Here is a 24,171-nt window from a genome sequence, read left to right on the forward strand (position 1 = left end):
GAGGCTGATGGGTCCAGTAGTAAAAAGTGAGCATGCACCACCATCGAGGAGCTAACGGCGAGTCAGACGGATTATCTAGAGTGTAGTTAAGTGTGCTTTACCAAAACATGGCTGCAGCTTTAGGTCTGACCTGCACCATGTCTTCACCATGTCCTCGGAGGGTTTCTGTTCTGTGGAGGACGTCCTGTCTTGTTCCTGTGCTTTAGACGCTGTGTCCCTGGGGTTACAAGGACTTGTATTGCACATTTACACTTCAATTGTTTATATAAATATGTTTTTATTGTAAGTACTTCGATTGATTGATTCTTTGTGAGAGTAGCTGTGGACAGACGGATATCCGGCAGAGATAACAGAAGAGAAACAAAAGCTAATGTTAGTTCAACGTTGGTTTAAATTGCAGATGAAGCAACGTTTGCTTTTTCACTGATTGGTAAGGGATAATATGCAACAAGCCAATATATTCAGATTTATTCAAACCACATTCATACATTTACTGTACATCTCAATAAAAAAAAGTGAATCCGAAAAAGTTTCATTTGGTCCAAAATATTTGCGGTTACATTATAAGTGTCCCATCGTTCAGGTATTGGATGGACTCCATCTGCTGCGTCATCGCAAGAACTTCGTGAAATCCCGTGCTGAGTCCCGACATGTGCTGGAAGTACGCCTCCTTCTCCACCTGCACCGACAGATTGTTCACCCCGGCGTCTTTCAAAATGGCCGTCACCTGCCAATCACACAGACACAGAGCGATCAGAACTGACAATTGTGGGGGAAATCCCACACGTAATCACCTTCTGGGAAGAAAAGAACAAATATACAAGCTTAAACAAAAGCTGTGTTATTTGATAAAGAGTTATAGCATTGAACAAAATCAATCTTATTTCCAGCTGGAAGGACAGATAACCTGCGTGCTTAAGAACTCTGACCAAGTTACACAGAAAAGCAGTGACTTTATACAGGGAAGAGACACAGGAAGAGGATCCATTCAGCTAGGTCATTTACATTACAGGCTTGAGGAAGGTGGGGGGCAGACAGAAGGGGAAATATCGCATGTTAATTACAACCCTAACATCCATATGATAACTGCCTGACAGTGGTCAAGGCGACACCCTTCTGTCGGAGAACATTTTGTAGTTAGGAAACCTATATATTGAATTATTATAAATGCCCATCATAACAATTACCAATCGTTTCTTAGCGATCAGCCGAAGGCCATGAGGTGATTCTACAGTTTGTACCGACCTGCTGAACGATCCTCTGCTCCACCACGTCTGCCATGATCTGCAGGTGGATGGTCCCCGCCACCATGTTGGCCGAGTGCCTCCAGAAATGAGCGTCTCTGTACGACAACACTCCTTCGATCTTCTCGATCTGAAAAAACAACCAGGGAAATGAACACCAGGAAAACTGCCGAGGGGCTGGAAACATATTCACTTTTGCCAAGGCATTTGATAATGCTCAGCTCTTTCTTGAATCTCAATGTGAGTCTGTCATTTATGTTTCAGAGAAATGGAAAATGTAGATCACGTACTAACGGTGTATTTAACTTAATGTCCTCACTGTTGTCTGATAAGTTAGTCCCATGTTCTGAGACAAATCCAAAAGCAAATCCTAATACTATGCTAATTATATTAGCTCAATTACAATTGAACCATTGGTGGCTGAGGATAACGTGAAGTTAGTTCATACTTTGATCCAGCAGCTAAATGGTTGACATTATGGTAATGTTAGTAAGAGTGCCAACACCATTACAATAAGAATAGGAATAACCTTTATGGAAATAACATCTAACTTTACGTTCAGATATAATGGCTAAAGTTTGCTAAGCCAAATGAATTCAACCACATCAGGTTAGTTAACAATCCTAAGAAGTCAACTCCTTTAATAATATAGATCACATGTGTCAAACTCAAGGCGCGGGGGCCAAATCAGGCCCTTGGTGGATTTAATTTCGGCCCGCAGGATAATTTCTAATTACTATTAGATCTGGCCCGCCGGTATATTGCGCACGCACTCCTTCACTCCATCCTGAGGGTCTCCTCCGCTCAGAGCCTGAGCCCAAACATTGATGACCTTGCACCCAAGATGAGATGCCAAGTATCTGAACTAGCATCACAGAGCAGCAACCTGAGTTCAATGGATGTTTCCTTCTGCACTTTCTTTCTCACGACAACAGGGCATGTTTGGTTTGTTCTTTGAGTGAAATAGTTTTTTTAAAGCTGTTGGAAAAATGTAATCATAAGAAATGACTCTGGAAAAGCTGCAGATAGAGCCATAAGAAATGAATGCAACTGATTATTTAATGTTTAATGTTGTTTTTAAAGGCAATCATTTAAGCTGTGTTAGTTCCAGGTTTAATGTGCAATAAGTTAATTTCAATACGTTTTGCAATAAACACTGAACCAGTCTGGCCCTCCACTGTGTATTTGAGTTTGACCCCCCTGCTATAGATAGATAACAGATTTGCCCCCACTCTGTACACTCTATTAAACATACAGTTATTCTGATGTGCAGTGAAACCACTATCTGTGAAAGAAAACTGAGAGAACTTAGTCCTCATCACGAGTGTTTCCTCACCTTCTCCAGCGCACTGGTCAGCTCCTTCTCATTTTCTTGGGGAATTCTCAGAAGAAGCACCTCGCAGGCGTCCTTCAGCAGAGGGATGACGCTGAGGAAGATGAGCACGGCGATGAAGAGCGAGCAGATTGGGTCTGCTATCAACCAGCCGAACTGACGGATGAGGATGGTGGAGATGATGACGCCCACGCTGCCCAACGTGTCAGCCAGGACGTGGAGGTAAACACCTGCAAGGAAACAACAAAAACAATGTATCTCGCTACATCCTCCTTTACAGGAAGGTATTTCTTTAGTGCATCAATGAAAAAAACTCACCTCTCTGTTGATTTTTATGGACCGTACTTTTTGGACTATAAAGCGCACCTGCATATAAGCCGCAGCAGCTAAATTGTCCGTCTGTCTTGCTCTCGTTCTGTCTCTCGGTTCCACTTTTACTTTGGCGCGCTACCTGTCTCACTCTTTTCCGGCCTCCAGCTTTTCCTGCTGGAGCCCGCCGCTTAGAGGTGGCGGGCGCGGACCGGTCATAGAGCCCATAGAGTTAAAAGTGGTTAATTTTACCTGTAAAATCCATAGATGTAGGAGGTTCCCTAGTGGCCGGTAGCTGTACAAAAAAAAAAATGGGGAAAAAAGTCGCGGCTTATAGTCCGAAAAGTACGGTATATGCATTAGATTAATGCTCAATGTCAAATAAAGCGAGATGGTTAAAAAACAATACGTTGGCATGTGTTTTTACTAGTGTTGAATTGAATAGCTGATTTTACTGTCACCTAGTGGGAATGCATCTTAGGATCTTCCGATTAGTTAATGAATAAAGAACTGATATCATTTTGGGGTCATTACTGAAACCCATGGAGTGACTTTTGGAAACATTTCCAACATGTCCCTAATTGGACCAAATAACTGTTAGGACGATGACACAGAAAGTACAATCAGAAAATAATATGAAAAAGTGCGCTCAGACTGCAAATCTCTGCCACTGCTGTGATCAACTGTGATTAACTAAATAAATGTATCTCGCTATATCTCATGTTACAGTATGTTTTTTAGTGCATCAATGAAAAAACGCAAATCTATTCTTTTATTTATTTTGTATTTTATTTTTATGTTTTTCATTAATTATTATTTTTATTATTTATTTTTTGTGTGTGTTTTTTGCTCTTTATCATGTGAAATGTATCAGGATGTGCAAGCGATACAATGTGGGGGGATTCTGTTTGTTTCCTTATATGTAGTCGTGCAACTTCCTGTAATAAGAAAACCAAAACCAGGAAATGTGAAAAATGGTTGTATTGTCTGTAAAATCTGCACTCCTTAATAAAAAAACAAAATGCAGTCCGCAGCAGTTAACATTAGCCCCTCCTCACTCAAGCTGCTTCTTCGTAGTGCAAGGAGATGTATTCTGCTTCAATGGATTCCAGACTGTCCCCACGGTTCCGCATTGGATTCAAAGTGTTATGAAACTTATTCCTAGACACTACACGCTTCTGGCTCAAGGACAAACCTTTTAACTTTTTTCACATAAGGAACCCTTTTCTGGACTGTATTGGAGATGAGGGGGCCCAAGCCCACCGAAGTGGTCTCTACTAGGGCTGCACGATTTGGGGAAATAATCTAATTGCGATTTTTATGACAGATATTGGGATTCAATTTGCGATATTTGTTTTTAAGCGACCCAGCGGAAGTTTATTGTAAAATGCGGCCATATCTCCGGCTAGGAAGGTCGTATCAACGTGCTCCCGTCTCTTGCACCCCCGCAGCCCGAGCTACGAGTGAAAGAACTAAACTTACATGAAACCTCCGTTGGGTTGCTTTAAAGTCAAGCTTCAGTTTAAGATTCACTGTAATAGTGATGGAGCATTACTAACCTGACTCAGATGCTTTGTTTCACCAAACCATCTAGGAAAGCTCCATTGGAAGCCATTTGGAAAAGTATTTCAAAAATACTTGGCAGGTGATTGGATAAATCTGTCTATCACCTACTATCATGGGCCACTTCTGATTGGTTAACAATGACTGGTACATGTGGAGCACAGCACTTCTGATTGGTGTGGATGACTGACACACAAGAAGAAAAAAACCAAAAGCTTTGCAATTTGATAATTGCATCATTTGATAATTGCATCATTTCAAATTGCGATTTCGATTTAAAATCAATTAATCATTCAGCCCTAGTCTCTACGGACTAGGATGGACGGAGATTTCAAGGCTTATTTCCATATTGTTTGCCATGTCTAACAAGCCTTTATGTAATTGTTGTGTCTGATCACCCTCCGTGTACTCATCTGTATATTCCTTGTTGTGCTGTCTTGGTAATTTTCTTTGTATAATGTTTTTGTTTTGGGGATTTCTTTCCTTATTTTTTTTATATACATCATTTATTTATACTTTTTATTATTTTATTTATGTGTGGAGAATGTGTTCTGTGTTTGGGATAAGTGGGGGGAAAGGGGGTACATATTGGTATCATGCTCCTTCTTGATTGTGTTACCCTGTGAAAATTGAATAAATATATATTTTTTGAAAACGCACCTCTCATGTTAGCGTTCATGCCTCCGCCTCCGGAGCCGTGGGAGTTCCCGTGTCCCCCGTGCCCGCCATGAGAGTTGCCGTGGCCCCCGTGAGAGTGGCCGTGGCCCCCGTGAGAGTGGCCGTGCTCGCTGTGGGAGTGGCCGTGGTGAGAGTTACTTTTTTCTTCATGTGACGAGCAGCTTTTGCCGCCGTGGGAGTGAGCGTGACTGAAAGCGCAGATCCCCACCAGGTTCACCAGCAAGCCTCCGACTGACACCGGCTGCAGGAGAAAAACACACAGACTTTAGACTGAATGGTGTCTAGCGACTTACTGAAAGGACATTAATAACTGATGGCATTCAGCGGCTTCCCAAATGTCATACTAATTTTATTTCATTCAAAAAAAATCCCTCAAAACTCACTTTTTCACTCGAGCCTTCGACTCCTAATCCACTAACCACTCACCCTTATTCCACCTAGCTTAGCACTTTTTTACTCGTTGTTATTTTTCTTCTTTACTTGCTTGTAAAGCGGTTTGAGCACCAGGAAAAGCGCTATATAGATTACATGTATTATTATTACTATCATTTGATTACAGGGCTTGGTTGAATTCTTAATGCTGATTGGTCCATTTTGAACTTGCTCTTGCTAGCTGATCGCTCTGATCACTATGTGCAGTCTTATCAAAAGCAGACAGGTTCATTTCATCTTAGCAATGGACAGAAAAACACATTTTCTCCTCAACAAAACAGTGACATTTTTTACATTTTTATATTAATTGTTATGTGTTGAGACTACTAAATAGTTAAAATAAAAAGCAATACTACTTCAGGTGTTTCTTGTGCATTTCGGTTAATAGAATCATCTGGAAAGGGCTTTGTATCAGACACCTTATATTGAATCAGGACGTCACATGAATAGTACATCAGCAGGTTGTAGGTGCAGCTTACTCACAGTCAGCATGTCAGTGTTTATATTGGGAGGATCCAACACACGGGTGACTGACTCCACAAAGACAAAGAAAGCGATGACCATGAGAAACAGGCCGTTGATGAATCCAGAAAGTATTTCCACACGACCGAACCTGCAGAAGAACAACAGTCCACTTTTAGACATCCAGCTAAATTCTCCAATAACTCCCATCAAAGAGATTCCACATGTTGTTGATGGACGTTGTTGTTGAATGTACTCTTCCAATATCAGAGTACACATGATAACCCTACGTAGCTGTGTACATGACATGATTGATTACCTAGAAGAGCATCAGGACTGTTTTAGGCATGTGATAGCTATGTGATTAACATGATGATTCAGTCTCTATGGAGATAGACATATGGCAAGCATGATCATTTCTGACGTGGAGCTAATCTGAAGTAAACATTGAATACTGCTTTCTATTCCTCCATCTTGTGACTGTGTGACTCCCTCTCTTGGATATCAGCATGTGAAGGACACTGCTCAGGAACTAGTTGATGCTCTGTATGTGATGACTACTTCCATTCTGGAGAGGATCACAAATACATGGATCCTGATGTTGAAGCTCAAGCCGGTGACGAGTGATTATTAAAATGTTTAAGCATTCAGAAAAAGTCTGAATTTTGTGAGAAAAAAAATCTGATTTTCAGAAAAAGTCTGGATTTTGAGATTTTGAGGAAAAAGTCCGAATTTTGAGATTTTGAGAAAAAGTCCGAATTTTGAGGAAAAATTCAAAACAATTAGATTTAAGAAAAGGTCAGATTTTTAGAAAAAGTCCGAATTTTAAGATTTGAGAAAAGGTCAGACATTTTGAGATGTTGAGGAAAAAGTCAGAATTTTGAGGAAAAATTTAGAATTTTGAGGAAAAAGTCAGAATTTTGAGATTTTGAGAAAAAGTCAGAAGAGACGTTTACCCGTAGGAGAAGATCCTGGTAGCTTTCCAGCGAGTCATGAGCGCAGCGAACAGGCCGAGCACCAGAGCGGAGCAGTCGAACAGCATGTGGAAGCCGTCAGAGATCAGCCCCAGACTGTTGGTCCAAACGCCGTAAAACAGCTCCACGAAGGTGAACGCCTGGAACAGCACACCTCACGTTTACTCAAAATACACAAACTGTACACACTTATCCTAAACTGGAAAAAGCTGGTGTCATGTATAGTATAACAAAAGGTTTATTAAGGTTGAAATGTAAGTAATATCTTCTAACTGCTCCAATTTTGTATATTCAACATCCATATGTCCTTAAGCAGGATCTGCACAACCGGAGGGTGTTGATTTACAGAAAATTCAACAAAACAATTGTCAAATTCAAATATCTAGAGTCATAAAATGTCAGCTTTTAAAAGTAAATAATTTGTGTGTATTTCTAAAATGTTAATTAATGTTGAGGTGTTTAAACAGCCTAAATTCCTAGAGGTAGCTACAGAGTTTAACAAAAACCATTTTTTCCTTTTAGTTTGGAAATATAATCGTATGCCTCTTCAATAACAAGATGTTACTGTGGGTGGCATCCACACAATGGCTGTCATTTTGAATGATTAATCTTTATTGAATAGTTGACATTAATATAGTTAGAACACTGCAGGTATCTTAAAGAAATAATTAAAAGTAAACTATTTCTAATGATTATGCTGTTAATGTTATTTTTTTCTTAATGCTTGATTTATTTCTGTTATCTTTGTTTTAATGCAAATGCCGTCTTATTAATTATTAATCTATATTGAACAGAAAGTACGTTTTTCCTGTATAATAATAGATTTATTTGTATTTTTTATTTTGTAAGCGCTTTTACAGGTGCTCAAAGTCGCTTTACAGAGATGGTGAAAAGAAAAGAACAACAAATAAATATAGTTAAAGTCTAATTAAAATCAAGCAATACAAAAACAATCACACATTAAAAGCCAGATCGAAGAGGTGAGTTTTTGTACGTTTTTTGAAGGTGGTGATGTCAGTGCACTCTCTGATGGGTTGTGGGAGTATATCTAACTGATTGTCATATTAAATGAATAAGAAGTGAAAGTATAATGTCTAATACAAAATAAAATACAATTAAAATATTTGTACAAAGATAGAGTTTTAATTTTCCAATTTGAAATGTATTTTTAATAAATTCCCCTTCACCATAATATGCTCGATGGTTAGTCCTAGTTCAGTTGTGAGCTTCCTCACGCTGTACGTACCAGGTTGAGACACAGGAAGTAGAAGATCTGCCTGGAGTCGTACTCCTCCAGGATTTGCTTCAGGGAATCTTTGATGAAGCGGGGGATCGACTGCGATGTGTGCTGCAGAGCGTCGCCCATGAAGTTGTACAGGGGGGTCCCTTCAGGAGAGTAGCCCACCAGGGTGCCCTTCTGACCTTTCCTTGAGGGGGACGAGAGAATACTGGACGCTGCAGAGGGATGAGAAAGGAGAATAGATACATTTAAAAAGGTCCCCTATTCTACTGTTTTTCATCAACATATTACAGGTCTCAGATATATACAGAACATGTCTCTGAAGTGTTTGGCTCCAAACACCAAACAGATCATTGCAGCATTACCCATAATCCTCTCTGTTTCAGCCCTGTTTCAAAAGTGCTGATTCTCTGGCCGTTTCTCAATGTCGAGTACACCTGCTGCAGAGCCACTATTTCAAGTATACTACGTCATTGAGTGGCACCGAAGGACTGTTTGAATGCATGTTAAATGCCCAGCATTCAGCGCCACTCGATGACGTACTATACTTGAAATAGTGGCTCTGCAGCAGGCGTACTCGACATTGAGAAACGGCCTCCGTCTGTTACTTTAGATGAAAATAAGGAGCCCCTCCCCACGCCCCTCAGAGAGATATTTGGTTAAAAAGAACACAATGGTGCTCTAGGAGGAGATTCAGGTGATAAGGGGGGGGCGGGGGGGTTACCTTGGTTGGTGATTGGCTAATGGTGACACAAGCCAACACATCGTCATGACATCATGAAGTGGCCAAAATCTGACAGTGGTTTTATAGAAATGGATCAGGACAAAAAGAGAGAGAATCTTTGTTCCTGAAACTTCCAGAGTCTCTTTCCACAGAGGGGACACATGTTGATGTAGAAGAGACATGAAGAAGAGGGGACACATGTTGATGTAGAAGAGACATGAAGAAGAGGGGACACATGTTGATGTAGAAGAGACATGAAGAAGAGGGGACACATGTTGATGTAGAAGAGACATGAACAAGTGGATTTTGCACAATAGGTGACCTTTAACTTGAAAATATGCACAGGAAGCACGAGGAGCTTCAGGGGGATTGTGTAAAAACGAAATATCTCAATAATATCACTTCCCCATTTGATTACTTGCATTGAAACGATTACTTTTCTTAAAACCCATCTTTGTTTTGTTTTTAAAGGCTATATTTAAGCATGAAAATAAGCTTTTATCTTGTTACATATTAGCTGGAACTGTTCTTTCAACGACAGATATGTAGATATTCTATAAAGGTTCAAAATTCATGTTTCAGTTTGTATTCATTCCCGTTTTCTGAAATATTATGATTACATATGCAAATGCATACTTTATATGAATGTAGGAGACTACAGATACAAATAGACAAAGTTACACATATTTGTTAAAGATAACAATATGTATACCTGTTAGGGGTGTTGAAAATAATCATTTTTACGATGCATTGCGATGCGGACGTGGACGATTCGGTCTCGATGCAGTGACGGAAGATAATCGGTTATAGAGTAGTAACGTTGCTTCCTGATTTTCCGGCCGCGGCTTTACTATAACGTTTTTTCTGTCACTTTAATATCAAATCGGTCGGTGACGCAGAGATCAGGGAACAGACGTGACAGCAGCACAGCAACACGGAGCAGTCTGCTTTATCCACCAACACAAGAACACCAGTCCAGAACCAAAAGCAGAAGGACCCGCTCCGAATCACTCCATGTTGCTGTGGCTCAGAGACACAGACAGGGATTTATGTTTTTCAAAAAGAATCGCGTTACAATCATGTCAGGTTTTTGGTGGATTTAATTAAGTCTTGGATTGCAGAGTATGAATGTCCTCTAGCAATTTTCAGACGATATATACGTATGCAAAGTTTGTGAAGGCAGGAGGAAAAAAGCTTCCGCGATCACCGTCTCCTCTCCGTTCCTCCAAGCCCCGCCCCCTCCCTGAAAATAATGACTGACAGGCTGATAGTGACCCGATAGAAACTTTATTATTCACTTAATCACTGAGATATAATGAAGCTAACTTAATCTCATACATGCATGGGATTTATGCAACAGTAAAACAGAGAATGTGAGTGTGCACCCACATGCAGTATTTTAGTTTGTATATGCTGTTGTAAATACTCCTGTTGTCTGCTGTGTTCAGACTCACGTCCTGTGTGTGATGCCTCATTCAGGACATTCAGTGTCCTTTCTTAACAGAAGGCCGTGGCTAGAAGCTGCAGCTAGACTGCAGAAGCATTAGCTTTTTGTTTTTGAGGATGGAACAACTTCACACACGGAGGCTAGACCTATACAATTCATTTATTATGGTTTATAAATTAATGTCAAGACATTTATGTTATTGATTTCTGAAGCACTTTCTAAATAATAAAAAGAGAGTTCATATGTATTTACTGCATGTATGCATTGATGAAAAATAAGCCATGTGCAGTAATATAGAAAATTGAGGATGCAACGCATTGGTATGAATCGAGATGCACCGTGATGCACCGGGATATCGAACCGAATCGAATCGTTGACAGGATAATCGTAATCGAATCGTGAGACCAGTGAAGATGCACAGCCCTAATACCTGTAGGGTCTTGATTTAAGCTTTTGAGTCTGAATGTTGATATCAAATAAGAAAATCAGGGCTGGGAATGTGCAGCAAAGAAGTGGAATGATCTAAGATGAGGTTTACAAGATGAATTATTATTTAGACTCCTTAGAGCTCTCGTCCCGCAGCCGTTACTTACACATGATGAAGAAGATGGCGCTGACAATGACTCCCCCCGACAGCACGTGCTCGGTGCTGACCTGCTGGGGGGGTTTGCTCATGGAGCGCAGCTGGTCGGTGAGCGGGTGGGTCCAGAAGTTGGCCAGCAGCAGGGCGCTGAGGAAGAGGGCGATGGCTCCGTAGCGGGCGCACCTCGGCGCCTCCATCTTGGTGTTGCAGATGGCCTCCACGTAAAACTCCAGGATCATCACGGAGAGGATGATCATCCCGAACGGCAGGATGAGGGACGACCACGACTCCACTTTACTCTGGGGGGGAAATAAACGCTTAATTGTTCTAAATTAAATTAGACATGGACCTCCGGGGTTACTCCAAACACCAGTTAGTCGCCGTGATCAGTCAAACTAAGCGGTGCATTCTTCGCTTGATTCTTAAGTACAGTTGTCATAAATCAACTTTAATTTAGTAAAATAACGCTCCTCGCCTTTGTGAAAAGCTTCTCTCTGTAAAGGTATTTATCTTGCGCTTTTACAGCTGACAGACGACCTTTGAGAGCTGATGTTATAGGCTGTGAAGATGGCCATGCCGCCCCAGAACGCATGGCCGTTCCAATTTATTTTATACAGTAAAGTTCAAGTCATTTAGGAAATCTTACTGGTTGGGTCATTAAAATTGTCATTTAACTTTATGGTAAACTGAACAAGTGTCTTTAAAAGTCTCTGAGATTTGAAAGGCTACATTGAACTCTCCAAATAAACAAGAACAGCTCATTATTGCTGTTTCTCAATTCTCACACTTCGGTTAAACTGCCATGTCGTATACTCTTAACACAGTGTGGGGATTTTGACCGGGATGACTTTGCAGTTGGTAGCTAGCTAGTTAGCATCATTTGCAATACCAAATGATTACAGACTGCTCAATTAACACAGTACAAACCACAATGGCTGCTTTCGAAACAACAGTATAGTGGTACGTTTATTCAAGAGAAGGGTCCAGCGTTCCACACTCAACTTATTGACCGTTATGAGTAACTCCATTTGGCTTTGTGATGCCAAAGGGGACAAAAACGGACTTTGATGCATGTTCAGATTTCTCATGTTCTGTCGACTCACTTCTGTAGTGGCTGAGAGCACGATGACCCAGGGCAGCAGCACCACAGCAGAAACCAGGTTGTCCAGAGCGTAGAGGCGTTTGGCTCCACCGATTTCCACTGACAGTTTCCTGGAGGCCGTGTGAAACGCCACCTTCAGACACAGGGAGGCCACCAGCAGAACAACTCCACCCTGGAGGGAGGAACGGGATGTTAGTAGGCAGAGATACACTTAGAATGCTTCTATAGGCAGCATTTAACGTGTGCTTTGCTTACTTTGGTGATCTGCAACCCCTAAAAAGGCAATGGCGGTGTAGAGGAAATGAGTCAGCGCGCTGTCGTGGTGACCCTCAGCTGGTTAGAAAACGAGTCGAGGAGAAAAACACTACAAACAGAGAAGTAGGACGACGAACAGAAGAAGATCAGGTCAAAGACTATTCTGAATAATTATCAAAGGATACGGTGCTCGGCCATCTTTGCCATGAGATCGTCGTTGTCAAAGAGGAGGAGGCAGATCACGGCGATGATGAAGAGAGCAGCGCCTCTGGTCTGAGAAAAACCACAGAAATGCAAATTACAACCCTTCGACAGTTTACATTTCACTCCGGGTCAAATTACCCACGCTTTTTTATCCACAATTGTATGACTCTTAACTCCAGGGAATATAAAAGTGTTTTTATCTTAATTGTATGTTTAATTCACCACTTAAAATATTACCTCTTCTTCCTATTCTGTATAGGAATGTATTTTTTTGTTGACCTTCAATGGCCTTACTAAGCCATTGAAGAGATCTTATCAATTATCTTCATCTGAATAATGGTTAAAAAAACTAAAATAGGACAAACGTTGAGAAAAAAAAACATTCAACTGAAGTTTTTCTTGTTTTTATGTTGCTTGAACTGAAAATATCTGACACAATAATACATTAATAAATAATTGAGAGTAAAATACAGACATGTTTTCATTTAGCCCTCGTACCTTGGATGGCCCCCCTCCTGTGCCTGTGAACAAAACACCGAGAAGAGCGATGACCACCACATCACTGTGCTCAAAAGCAACAGCGTCCTGCAAAAGACACAAAGCAGAATTCAATATTAATACGTCTATTTATTATAGCACCTTTCACAGAAATAGATTTCACAAAGTGCTTCACAGTACAAAGTTAAAATTAAGACCACATAAAGATGAATAAAATAACCACATATGTTTAAGGTCAACATAAAACAAAACAGACCACGTGGAGCCCTGAAAGGAACACACATAATCACACCCTATACACAAAAGAGGTTTTAATTACGACACATCCAAAGACATAAAACACACAGCTGGGCGAGTCCATCAAAACTCACCAAGAACCACCATGTCATGGATTTTCTGAACTATCCATGGAAAAAGTTTTCAATAAAGTCATGTGGCCTCGCCAAAACTATAGCGCTCATCCAAATACCTTTCCAGAAGTGGTAGTAATAGATTTGTAAGTTTGTGTATTCTAACGAAGGAGTAATATAACATATTTGACTCATCTGTATATACACATTCCTTTCTAAAAAAATACAAAACATATTTAAATAAGTTAAGCTTCAACGCTATACTTAGTAAGATCTGTCACACATTTTATGCATGACCAAATACATTCAAGGTGTGATAGACTGTATGAATATACTACACAGGTTAAACATTACATTTCAGGAAAGTCAAAGAAACTAATGAAAAACTGGTATATATTATGAGGTATAAAAAAGGGTGAAATGTAGTTTTTATTATATATATTTAAATCATTCTCCGGTTTGCATGGATGTTCAGTAATTCCATCTGATCCAATTGAAAATAAGCAGTGCCAAAAATGTATAACTAACCAAATTGTTGGCAAGGTCCCACAAATGTAAACAGATTTTCACTTAACTTTTTTAAATGAAATATATGATAACATCTGGGAGGTCTTGATGTGGAATGGCGCAGTTAATGCCACACACACATGTTCGTGCACACACCAGTGTTGTCTGGAATTGCTGTCAAAAAAACAACACAAATTTACGGTGACAGCTTACCTCAGAGGTCCACAGAGAGTTAGCCCGAAGAAGCCCAGGAGCGAAATGATGCAGCTGAAAACGGCATGCTTCAGTAACTTTATCCACTAGAAAGAAAACAGAGTAAAAAGAGAAATCATCATTATCAACAAAGTGACTTTACGGAGGCATTGATACAATGTCTTTAACATGAAGCTCAATCTTGTAGTTTCGGAAAGCACTACATACAGAGGCCGACAAGTGCAAATGTCTCACAACAGCGACAGTCAGTCCTCGAACGTCAACTTTTTAGTATCCTGTTTACTTTGTTTTTGTAGCTTCTTGCACAGTTTTTTTTTTGATGTAGCGCCTTCAGTAAACGCTGCACATGTTTTCTGGCACATTTGTGTTTCTATATTTGCATTGTTTGTGTAACTGCAGCATGTTTCCCCTAATATAGGGTGGCATTTGCACAGAGGACTTAAAGGTTTGACAAATGTTTAAATCATGTGTAAAATGTAGGAAACCATTGTTATGAGCCACAGAGAAAAATAGGGAATTGTTCTCCTAAAATGAAACAATAGATTAGATTAGATATACTTATAGAAAATAAACAAATGTAAACATATACATTATATACACATTAGAGCTGGATCGTGCACAAACAGAAGACGGAGAAATCCCACTCACTTGTCTTTTGAGACGACTTTGCCAGAGGAGAAGGGCTTTTGAAAGAAAAGCAGGATAACAGCACTCCTAGAAAAGGAAAAGGATGCTTACATACATGTAGTAACAATTATAAAAATAATTACCAAGTTTGATGACATTGATGAAATGAAATATAAGCAACTAATAGGCTACTTACCCTAATTTTAGTATAAAGATGAACTGGACAATGTGGACAACTTTGAGGATATCATAAGATTCAAATATCCCAAGAGCCTTGAGGACCTTCGTGACGATCAGTAAAACTATATATCTGGTTAACCTGAGGAGGAAATAAAAATGTATTAGTTCTTGAGAGAAAAGATTGAACATTCGTTGAGTTTTGGCACCATTTTGTTTGGAGTATTTCTAAAAACAATACAAATAAGGCACTTTTAGAACATTTCATCTTATGAACAGGTCACAGTAAAAGCACAACATACACATATAAACTGGAAATTGAGCATAATAGGGCCCTTTAAAACATTGTTCAACAACCTCCTCTCTCTTCTAATCTATTATTGACATCAACATTTCTCAAATACTTGTTTTATTTACAAGATAGTGTCAAGTGAAGAGAATATTCCTGAGCATTTCAAACCTAATTAAAAGTGAAATAACATTTTAACTTCAACCTTCAGAGCTTCATCCACTCAACCAAATTATGAAATGGCTTTTCCTGCCTGACATAACACTGTTTGCTGTCAAATGTTTCAGAGATCATGGATGAGATAAAAACAGATACATACCTAGAATTGGGCACCTCGACCATGCCCAGTTTCCCCCCTGAGAGTACATTGCTGCTGTATTTATCTTCCATCTTAAAGCTCCAGTTAAAGTATTTAAATCCCCAATACCCTAAACATTACCTTAAAAGTAATTAAACCGCAGCCAATTTACTGGTAAATAGTATAGCCATTCTTCCGTTAGCTTTTAATCATTCTTTCGTTAAAACGTAACAGTTAGTTTGTTAAATTAACTGTAAACATTCAGCTGGTAGCTTCTTAGTCTGTTAGCTTGCTAGCTAGCCATCTGTTATGCTAGCTAAGATTGTATCCAAAGTTATTAGCTGCGACTCGTGCTGCGCGTGCTGTGTACGCCTTATGAACACATGCAGTTGCTTAGTAAGAGGTAGGACATTAATAATGTTAAAACTGAGCTGACAGCTTCAATAAATAGGGTAAATTATCCGAGCTGGACAAAAGCCACAGCATTTCCGGACACGGTAGACAGGTCCACGTCACGTCACGTGTATGTGTTTGTGACCGTTGCTGCTGCGCACGGATACGCAGACGATGACGATGAGGACATAAAAGTACAATAAATGTCCTGAAAAGGGTGCACAAAGAAATGTAATACATGTTAGTAAACTTGTAATAAAAAATGTCTCCAGCTTTGCAGCAAAAGGGCGCAGGAACTGCACTTAAGAAAAAAGTTTGCCTGAATGAAATGTTGTCTTTTATGCGTAACATGTTAAAAGAAACACAAAATCACTTCACACATCTGGTTTGACTACGTTAATAACATCTGTGTAACTGTAAGGTATAAAGGCTTTGGCATCAAGGATTTTTTTTAATTGCATTTCTTAATTTTAGTGGATATTCTTTAAGCAACTGTTTATTTTGTTTATTATGTTTTATGGCCAGACAGCCAGGACGACGAGAATGTGGATCCGAACCCACGTGACGTCTCAGTGATTTAGAAGTAGACTATGGGCTCAGAACAGTCTGCTTTAACCACTGAGCTATTCAGCAAGGATTGATTTGAATTTACTCGATCACATCACCTTTTGTTTGGTCCCTCGGAGGTAGGGGGCGTCTCCTTTAGGCTGGCAAGGACACAAGATATTTCAAAACATGAAAACTCCGTAAGTAATATATTTCATTCTTATTTTTATCACTTACTTTTTTTTTTTAGTAAAAAATCGACATTTATTTATATAATTGTTTTCAAGTTAGTTTTTATGATTGTATACATCATTGTAGCCTATACATCATTATTTATTTATTTATTTAATTGAATTTATTTTAAATTTATTTTTGTATTCGTATTTAATTATTTTAATTGCGGAGAGAGGGGCGTCCCTAAGGCTGTTAAAGAAGCTTTAGCATTTCTATTATTATGTTAGCCTATAACAAATGATTAGCCATTTTGTGTGAAAATAAATCAATATACTAGTGGAAATAATTATTTCTAGAGAAAAAAATACATAGATAACACAGATTAAATCAAAAAGAGAAACAGAAACAGCAGACAGGAAGTGCATGAGATGTTTTTTTTATTTTTGGTGGGAATAACTCAATAAAACAGATTGATCACGGTATTTGTCATAACTTTCAAAGATGTAAGATTTGTTTATAATCCAGGGGATAGAATGGTCTACATTTCCAGAAGAGTGGTTTCCCGAAGAATTTCAGTGAGCTCCACACAGTCCGAGCAGGACGCTCTCATAATGTCCCTTAGTGTCCATCTGTAAACAAAAACAAAAGTGTCAGCTCAGCTGAAAAACCCTCATATTACTTTGTTTCTGGTATGAGTGAGTGACATAACTTTAGGGCACTAATTCTAGGTGTGTCATTTTACCAGAATGGCCTCCTGTAGGCTGACGTCATACATGGCCCTGTATTCCTCAATAATCTTCTTTAGGTCGACCTCAGAGCGGCTCACCATCACTCGGATCAGAGTGTCCTCACATGTGCCGTGGCCCTGTGAGAACGTAGCAGAGGTGTAAACACTGAGCAGGTAGAAGGCAAACATCTTCGCTTCGAAGTAAATATGGGGCAAAGTCATTGTGTTGCAAATCACAAGTAAATATTGTGCTCAAGTTGTTATTTAAGACAAGTTTGGAGACGATTCCCAAGAGTTACGAACCAAGACCCACCCCAAGTCCTACATGGAAGTCCTAAACCCTCAAACGAGTCATAATGCATCTGTAATAATAATTGACACGGATTATTTGCTTAAATCTGTTTTAAGTTGACCACATTATACGTTTTAGTTTTTTATTGTATGTTCTCCAGGGACTCCGTAACATAACGCCTGTTTGACACGTTTCTCTCCTGCAACCTGATTGGATGCTCTCACATTGGTTTGTATGAAAGTGGTCAGGGGGAATTTTGGTTCGACTCGCTGTGAAAGATTTGTGTTCACAAGTTGATTCAGGGAATTAATTGATTCATGGCAATTTTTGAATAACATCTTTGGGCTTGGGGGAAGTTATCAAGTATGTTTTAGGTCAAAAGGCTCAAGTCCAAGTTGAGTATCAAATCGTGTGACTCGGGTCAACACTTCGGTTCTGTTTGTATGATATCAGGTAAAGTTATGTACCATCATGTTGGTTGCAAAACAAGGATTCCTAGTTTTTACATATTATTCATAAGAAATGCAGCATATTATGGGGGATTTTACAATTATTGCCCCACTTCAAATACATTCCAAAGCAGGCATCACAAAGAAAAACACATACACCGTTATTAAGATAACTTTCTTAATTACATGAGCAAAGTTAGAACACAAAATGTCAGTGGAAACGTGACACAACACACACACACACACTCCGACATATGGTGAGAAAAGGAAGGAGATATTCACACACCTTCATAGCCAGATGGAGCTTCTCAGCAAAGACAGCGGCTTTGTTCCAGGAACATTTTACTAAACGTCAAAAGAAAAACACTCCCATTTAAAATATGCAGTATGCAGATGTTTAGGCTAAAGAAGTCCATACAAGGTTTTAGAAGCATGACGTGACACACGCATGTGCAGACAGTATCGTATCGTCTATCCATGTTCAAAGCTTCACCTCCTATTACAGCTGGGAATCATTTTGTTGATACAGTATGTGCTCAGAAGGATTTCTGCACTCCCTTTGATTGTTATGAGTTTTTGTGACTCTCACTCTCTCCTTCCAGGGTTTCCCTCTGGACACCACATGTTGCAGACTTAACAATAACATTGTGATGATTTATGTTTCGCAGAATGAAACCCTCTTGTCCAGCTATCGGTATTTACAAGCCTGCTATGCCCAACAGTCCATTCACCAATAAAATGTCTTGAAAAGCACTGGACATATTTCCATTAAATATACTTTGGGAATTCAGGCTATATTGTTAGATTTTCTGACCATTCCTATTCACAATGATGCCAGATCTTTACTTGTACACATCAAATAACAAACCATTATTTGCAAGCTTACATAAAAAGAAATGGCAATACGTTGGTAAAGAATAAGTAGGTATAAATTGCATGCATGCTCCCCGGAAGATAGATCCTTGTAATCCTATTACCTTACTTCCTCAGTGCTTACTACTTCAGAACAAATGTTTCCCTTTTATCAAACAATAACTGAAATAAATGAAGACCATTCCTTACCAATGTCAATGAGACATTCTTCAATGTCTCCCTTCAGCTCCAAATCCAGGGCTTTAGGTAATGAGATGTCACTGACAGCGGCGTAGTGCTGGAAGGCTAACAGGTAAACACAAACAATAGGGATGTATGAGTCAGAAAGTAAAGCAGACGTCTTTACAAAAAGTTACAGAAGTAAAGTTGGGAAATATGTGCATTTAAAAAGGCGCCTTTAGCTGGATTTAAAGTATCTTTTGAATGTGTACTCTACAAAGGCCAAACCATATATTATTACCATATCGAGAGAGAATGTGTGCCTAAGTAACTTTTTGCACTGTAACTTTTATGAATGTATCTTTAAATGAGTGTTTTTAAATGCCATTTTATAATATATTTCTTAATGCTTTTAATGTCTTTCATTTTTGTAAAGCACTTTGAATTGCCTTGTGTTGAAATGTGCTATATAAATACACTTGCCTTGCATTGCCTAAGTACATCTACACTTTCAAAACATTCAAAAAATCTAAAGAACCCTAAATAAAATAGCCTCATCAAGAGTACAACTGCTTTCATAGTCCTGTTTTTATCTTTAAGAAATCCGCCCTACTATTCTCCATATTATTACTACACTGCTGGGTGTGTTCCACCGGCTACAAAAAAGTGTGGTTCCACCGGTTCTCCAGGTGTGTGTTTAGCCATGAGTCAAACCTAAAAGCTGAAACTCTCAAATATTTCAACACTTACTCTTGATGAGCTGCGGCCCGCTGCGTTTGGACAGGATGTCGATGAAGACAGAAACATCGGTTCCTTTGGTGTTCTCCCCGGCCTCAAACAGAATCTGCGGGGAAAACAGTAGCACGCCATTACCGCGTTAATGTTGTTCTCTACAAGACTTACACATTAATGTATGTTACGATTCCATTGCTATCGAGATGACCATATACAATAATTAAAGTATGTTCTGCACTTGTGATCCAAAGCATTTCACACATTTACTGCAAACCTGAAATGATATAGAGTAGACGAATGAAGGCCGTATAATAAACCAGATTTATTTTGAGCCAGTGGCCGTGTTGATTTTTCTGTCCCGGCGAGCGTGAAACCCAGAATAAAACTAATATCCGGGGTTGAAAGGGAGGGTCATTACAAACAGCAAAAGAAAAACGTCTAACTGGAAAGATCATCCGTCAAATTCCGGGAATGGCAAGAGACTTAAATATATGACGAAATAACAAGGTGGGTACTTGACCCCGGAGGTGTCACACCTCCTTTACGCCATAACAAGGCAACAGTATTTCCAGCAGGTGAGAACGCTTCTGACACGGACAATTCCTTGATGTATGAAGGGCAATTTCCAGACAATGTGCACACCGGATTCTACGGATATTGTCATATGAGAAAACCGTTCAAAACATTTGTGTTAGGGTCATAAAGTAGCGTTCATTTTGTTTTCTTCAAGGGACCTTAGTTTAGTAAATATTGAAATTATGCCCGCCTTATTATCTAAAACGTTTTTTTTTCTCCAGATTTTACCTCTGCGTCTTTTCGGGCTAGATCATTGTCGATGTCCACACTTTCATCTTTTTGTGCTTTCAACAGGGCCAGAAGAGCCGTGGTGAAGTCACCGCTGGTCTCCTCCTTAATGACTTCCTCCAGCTCCTCTTGGTACTCTGAGGGACAAAGGTAGGAGACATTGCAGTAAGATAATGGGACATAGTATACCTGCAGTGGTTATAGCTGTTGTTCAGACACACGATCCTCATGACTGCGTGATTACAGAGCCGCACTGTCGAGGAAATCAGTGTTGTTCGAATGTTGCAAACACAAAAAACATCCTCAAGAATTTCAGTAAACACCTAAGATGTTACAAACAGATCTCAGCATGTTCCCCAACTAATAACAGAGATAAACATTGACTCATTCCAAACCTTCTTTGAAGACCCTCTTGAGCTCTCGAATCTCTTGGTTTGATCTTGTTGCCAGAACCTCCACAAGGATGTTTCATGTGTGCCGAAACCCTGTTGAGTACAGCAATAGCATAGCTAGGAATTCCCATATATATCTATATTAAATGTGTTTCAAAGGAGTCCTCAAACATAACTAAACAAAGAGTAAAAATGTCTGGATAAGTCCTGTTGGCCTACATTTAGGTGGCTTCAAATTAATCTGAAAAATGTTTTTACGACTCTCTGTCGGAGTGTGTGGGAGTTCACTGCTTTAGACTTAGTGTAAAAGACCGCAAAGCCAAAGTCTTTGATTGTAAAACTGAGAATGAAACTAAATATTAAGAACCTTGGACCGTCCCTGCAGAACAAACAGTGACATGAAAAGGATCTTGGAGAATTCATATTTGGAATTGATCTCCTCTCATATTTAGTACATCGACCACTGATATTTACCTTTGTGGCCTTCCTGAGCAGGTAGGCATCAAAGTGAGGGGGATCCATGAGCAGAGCCAGAGAGTCCTCCAAGTCTGACCTGAGAGCCGACTTCAGAGCTTTTTCCAGACTCTGTAGGACACAGCGAGCATTAAGTTACATTACAATCAGGGTCATTATTTAGGTGTGTGTTGGAGGTTGCATTTTGGTTAGATACATAGATAGATACATAGATACATAGATAGATAGATATAGATAGATAGATAGATAGATAGATAGATAGATGATAGATAGATAGATAGATAGATAGAGATAGATACATAGATACATACATACATAGATACATAGATACATAGATACATAGAGAGGATAGATAGATAGATAGAAGATAGATAGATAGATAGTAGATAGATAGATAGATAGATAGATAGATAGATAGATAGATAGATAGATAGATAGATAGATCATAGATAGATATGTAGATACATAGATAGATAGATAGATACATAGATAGATAGATAGAGATAGATAGATAGATAGATAGATAGATAGATAGATATAGATAGATAGATAGATAGATAGATAGATACATGATAGATAATAGATATAGATAGTATAGATAGATAGATAGATAGATAGATAGAGATAGATAGATAGAAGATAGATAGATAGCCAGCTTTTCCTGCTGGAGCCCGCCGCTTAGAGTGGCGGGCGCGGACCGTCATAGAGCCATAGAGTTAAAAGTGGTTAATTTTACCTGTAAAATCCATAGATGTAGGAGGTTCCCTAGTGGCCGGTAGCTGTACAAAAAAAAAATGGGGAAAAAGTCGCGGCTTATAGTCCGAAAAGTACGGTATATGCATTAGATTAATGCTCAATGTCAAATAAAGCGAGATGGTTAAAAAACAATACGTTGGCATGTGTTTTTACTAGTGTTGAATTGAATAGCTGATTTTACTGTCACCTAGTGGGAATGCATCTTAGGATCTTCCGATTAGTTAATGAATAAAGAACTGATATCATTTTGGGGTCATTACTGAAACCCATGGAGTGACTTTTGGAAACATTTCCAACATGTCCCTAATTGGACCAAATAACTGTTAGGACGATGACACAGAAAGTACAATCAGAAAATAATATGAAAAAGTGCGCTCAGACTGCAAATCTCTGCCACTGCTGTGATCAACTGTGATTAACTAAATAAATGTATCTCGCTATATCTCATGTTACAGTATGTTTTTTAGTGCATCAATGAAAAAACGCAAATCTATTCTTTTATTTTGTATTTTATTTTTATGTTTTTCATTAATTATTATTTTTATTATTTATTTTTTGTGTGTGTTTTTTGCTCTTTATCATGTGAAATGTATCAGGATGTGCAAGCGATACAATGTGGGGGGATTCTGTTTGTTTCCTTATTGTAGTCGTGCAACTTCCTGTAATAAGAAAACCAAAACCAGGAAAATGTGAAAAATGGTTGTATTGTCTGTAAAATCTGCACTCCTTAATAAAAAAACAAAATGCAGTCCGCAGCAGTTAACATTAGCCCCTCCTCACTCAAGCTGCTTCTTCGTAGTGCAAGGAGATGTATTCTGCTTCAATGGATTCCAGACTGTCCCCACGGTTCCGCATTGGATTCAAAGTGTTATGAAACTTATTCCTAGACACTACACGCTTCTGGCTCAAGGACAAACCTTTTAACTTTTTTCACATAAGGAACCCTTTTCTGGACTGTATTGGAGATGAGGGGGCCCAAGCCCACCGAAGTGGTCTCTACTAGGGCTGCACGATTTGGGGAAATAATCTAATTGCGATTTTTATGACAGATATTGGGATTCAATTTGCGATATTTGTTTTTAAGCGACCCAGCGGAAGTTTATTGTAAAATGCGGCCATATCTCCGGCTAGGAAGGTCGTATCAACCGTGCTCCCGTCTCTTGCACCCCGCAGCCCGAGCTACGAGTGAAAGAACTAACTTACATGAAACCTCCGTTGGGTTGCTTTAAAGTCAAGCTTCAGTTTAAGATTCACTGTAATAGTGATGGAGCATTACTAACCTGAACTCAGATGCTTTGTTTCACCAAACCATCTAGGAAAGCTCCATTGGAAGCCATTTGGAAAAGTATTTCAAAAATACTTGGCAGGTGATTGGATAAATCTGTCTATCACCTACTATCATGGGCCACTTCTGATTGGTTAACAATGACTGGTACATGTGGAGCACAGCACTTCTGATTGGTGTGGATGACTGACACACAAGAAGAAAAAAACCAAAAGCTTTGCAATTTGATAATTGCATCATTTGATAATTGCATCATTTCAAATTGCGATTTCGATTTAAAATCAATTAATCATTCAGCCCTAGTCTCTACGGACTAGGATGGACGGAGATTTCAAGGCTTATTTCCATATTGTTTGCCATGTCTAACAGCCTTTATGTAATTGTTGTGTCTGATCACCCTCCGTGTACTCATCTGTATATTCCTTGTTGTGCTGTCTGGTAATTTTCTTTGTATAATGTTTTTGTTTTGGGGATTTCTTTCCTTATTTTTTTTATATACATCATTTATTTATACTTTTTATTATTTTATTTATGTGTGGAGAATGTGTTCTGTGTTTGGGATAAGTGGGGGGAAAGGGGGTACATATTGGTATCATGCTCCTT

The 24,171-nt window shown here is 39.2% G+C and overlaps 2 pseudogenes; both read right to left on the bottom strand.

Annotated features, from left to right (window-relative positions):
- Window positions 1–453: 453 nt before the first annotated feature.
- Window positions 454–15,997, bottom strand: LOC117456003 (proton-coupled zinc antiporter SLC30A5-like; annotated as a pseudogene).
- Window positions 15,998–17,058: 1,061 nt separating this feature from the next.
- On the bottom strand, window positions 17,059–22,231 carry LOC117456523 (annexin A1-like; annotated as a pseudogene).
- Window positions 22,232–24,171: the final 1,940 nt, after the last annotated feature.

The sequence above is a fragment of the Pseudochaenichthys georgianus genome, chromosome 12 (assembly GCF_902827115.2).
Source record: "Pseudochaenichthys georgianus chromosome 12, fPseGeo1.2, whole genome shotgun sequence".
In the NCBI taxonomy this organism is placed as follows: domain Eukaryota; kingdom Metazoa; phylum Chordata; class Actinopteri; order Perciformes; family Channichthyidae; genus Pseudochaenichthys; species Pseudochaenichthys georgianus.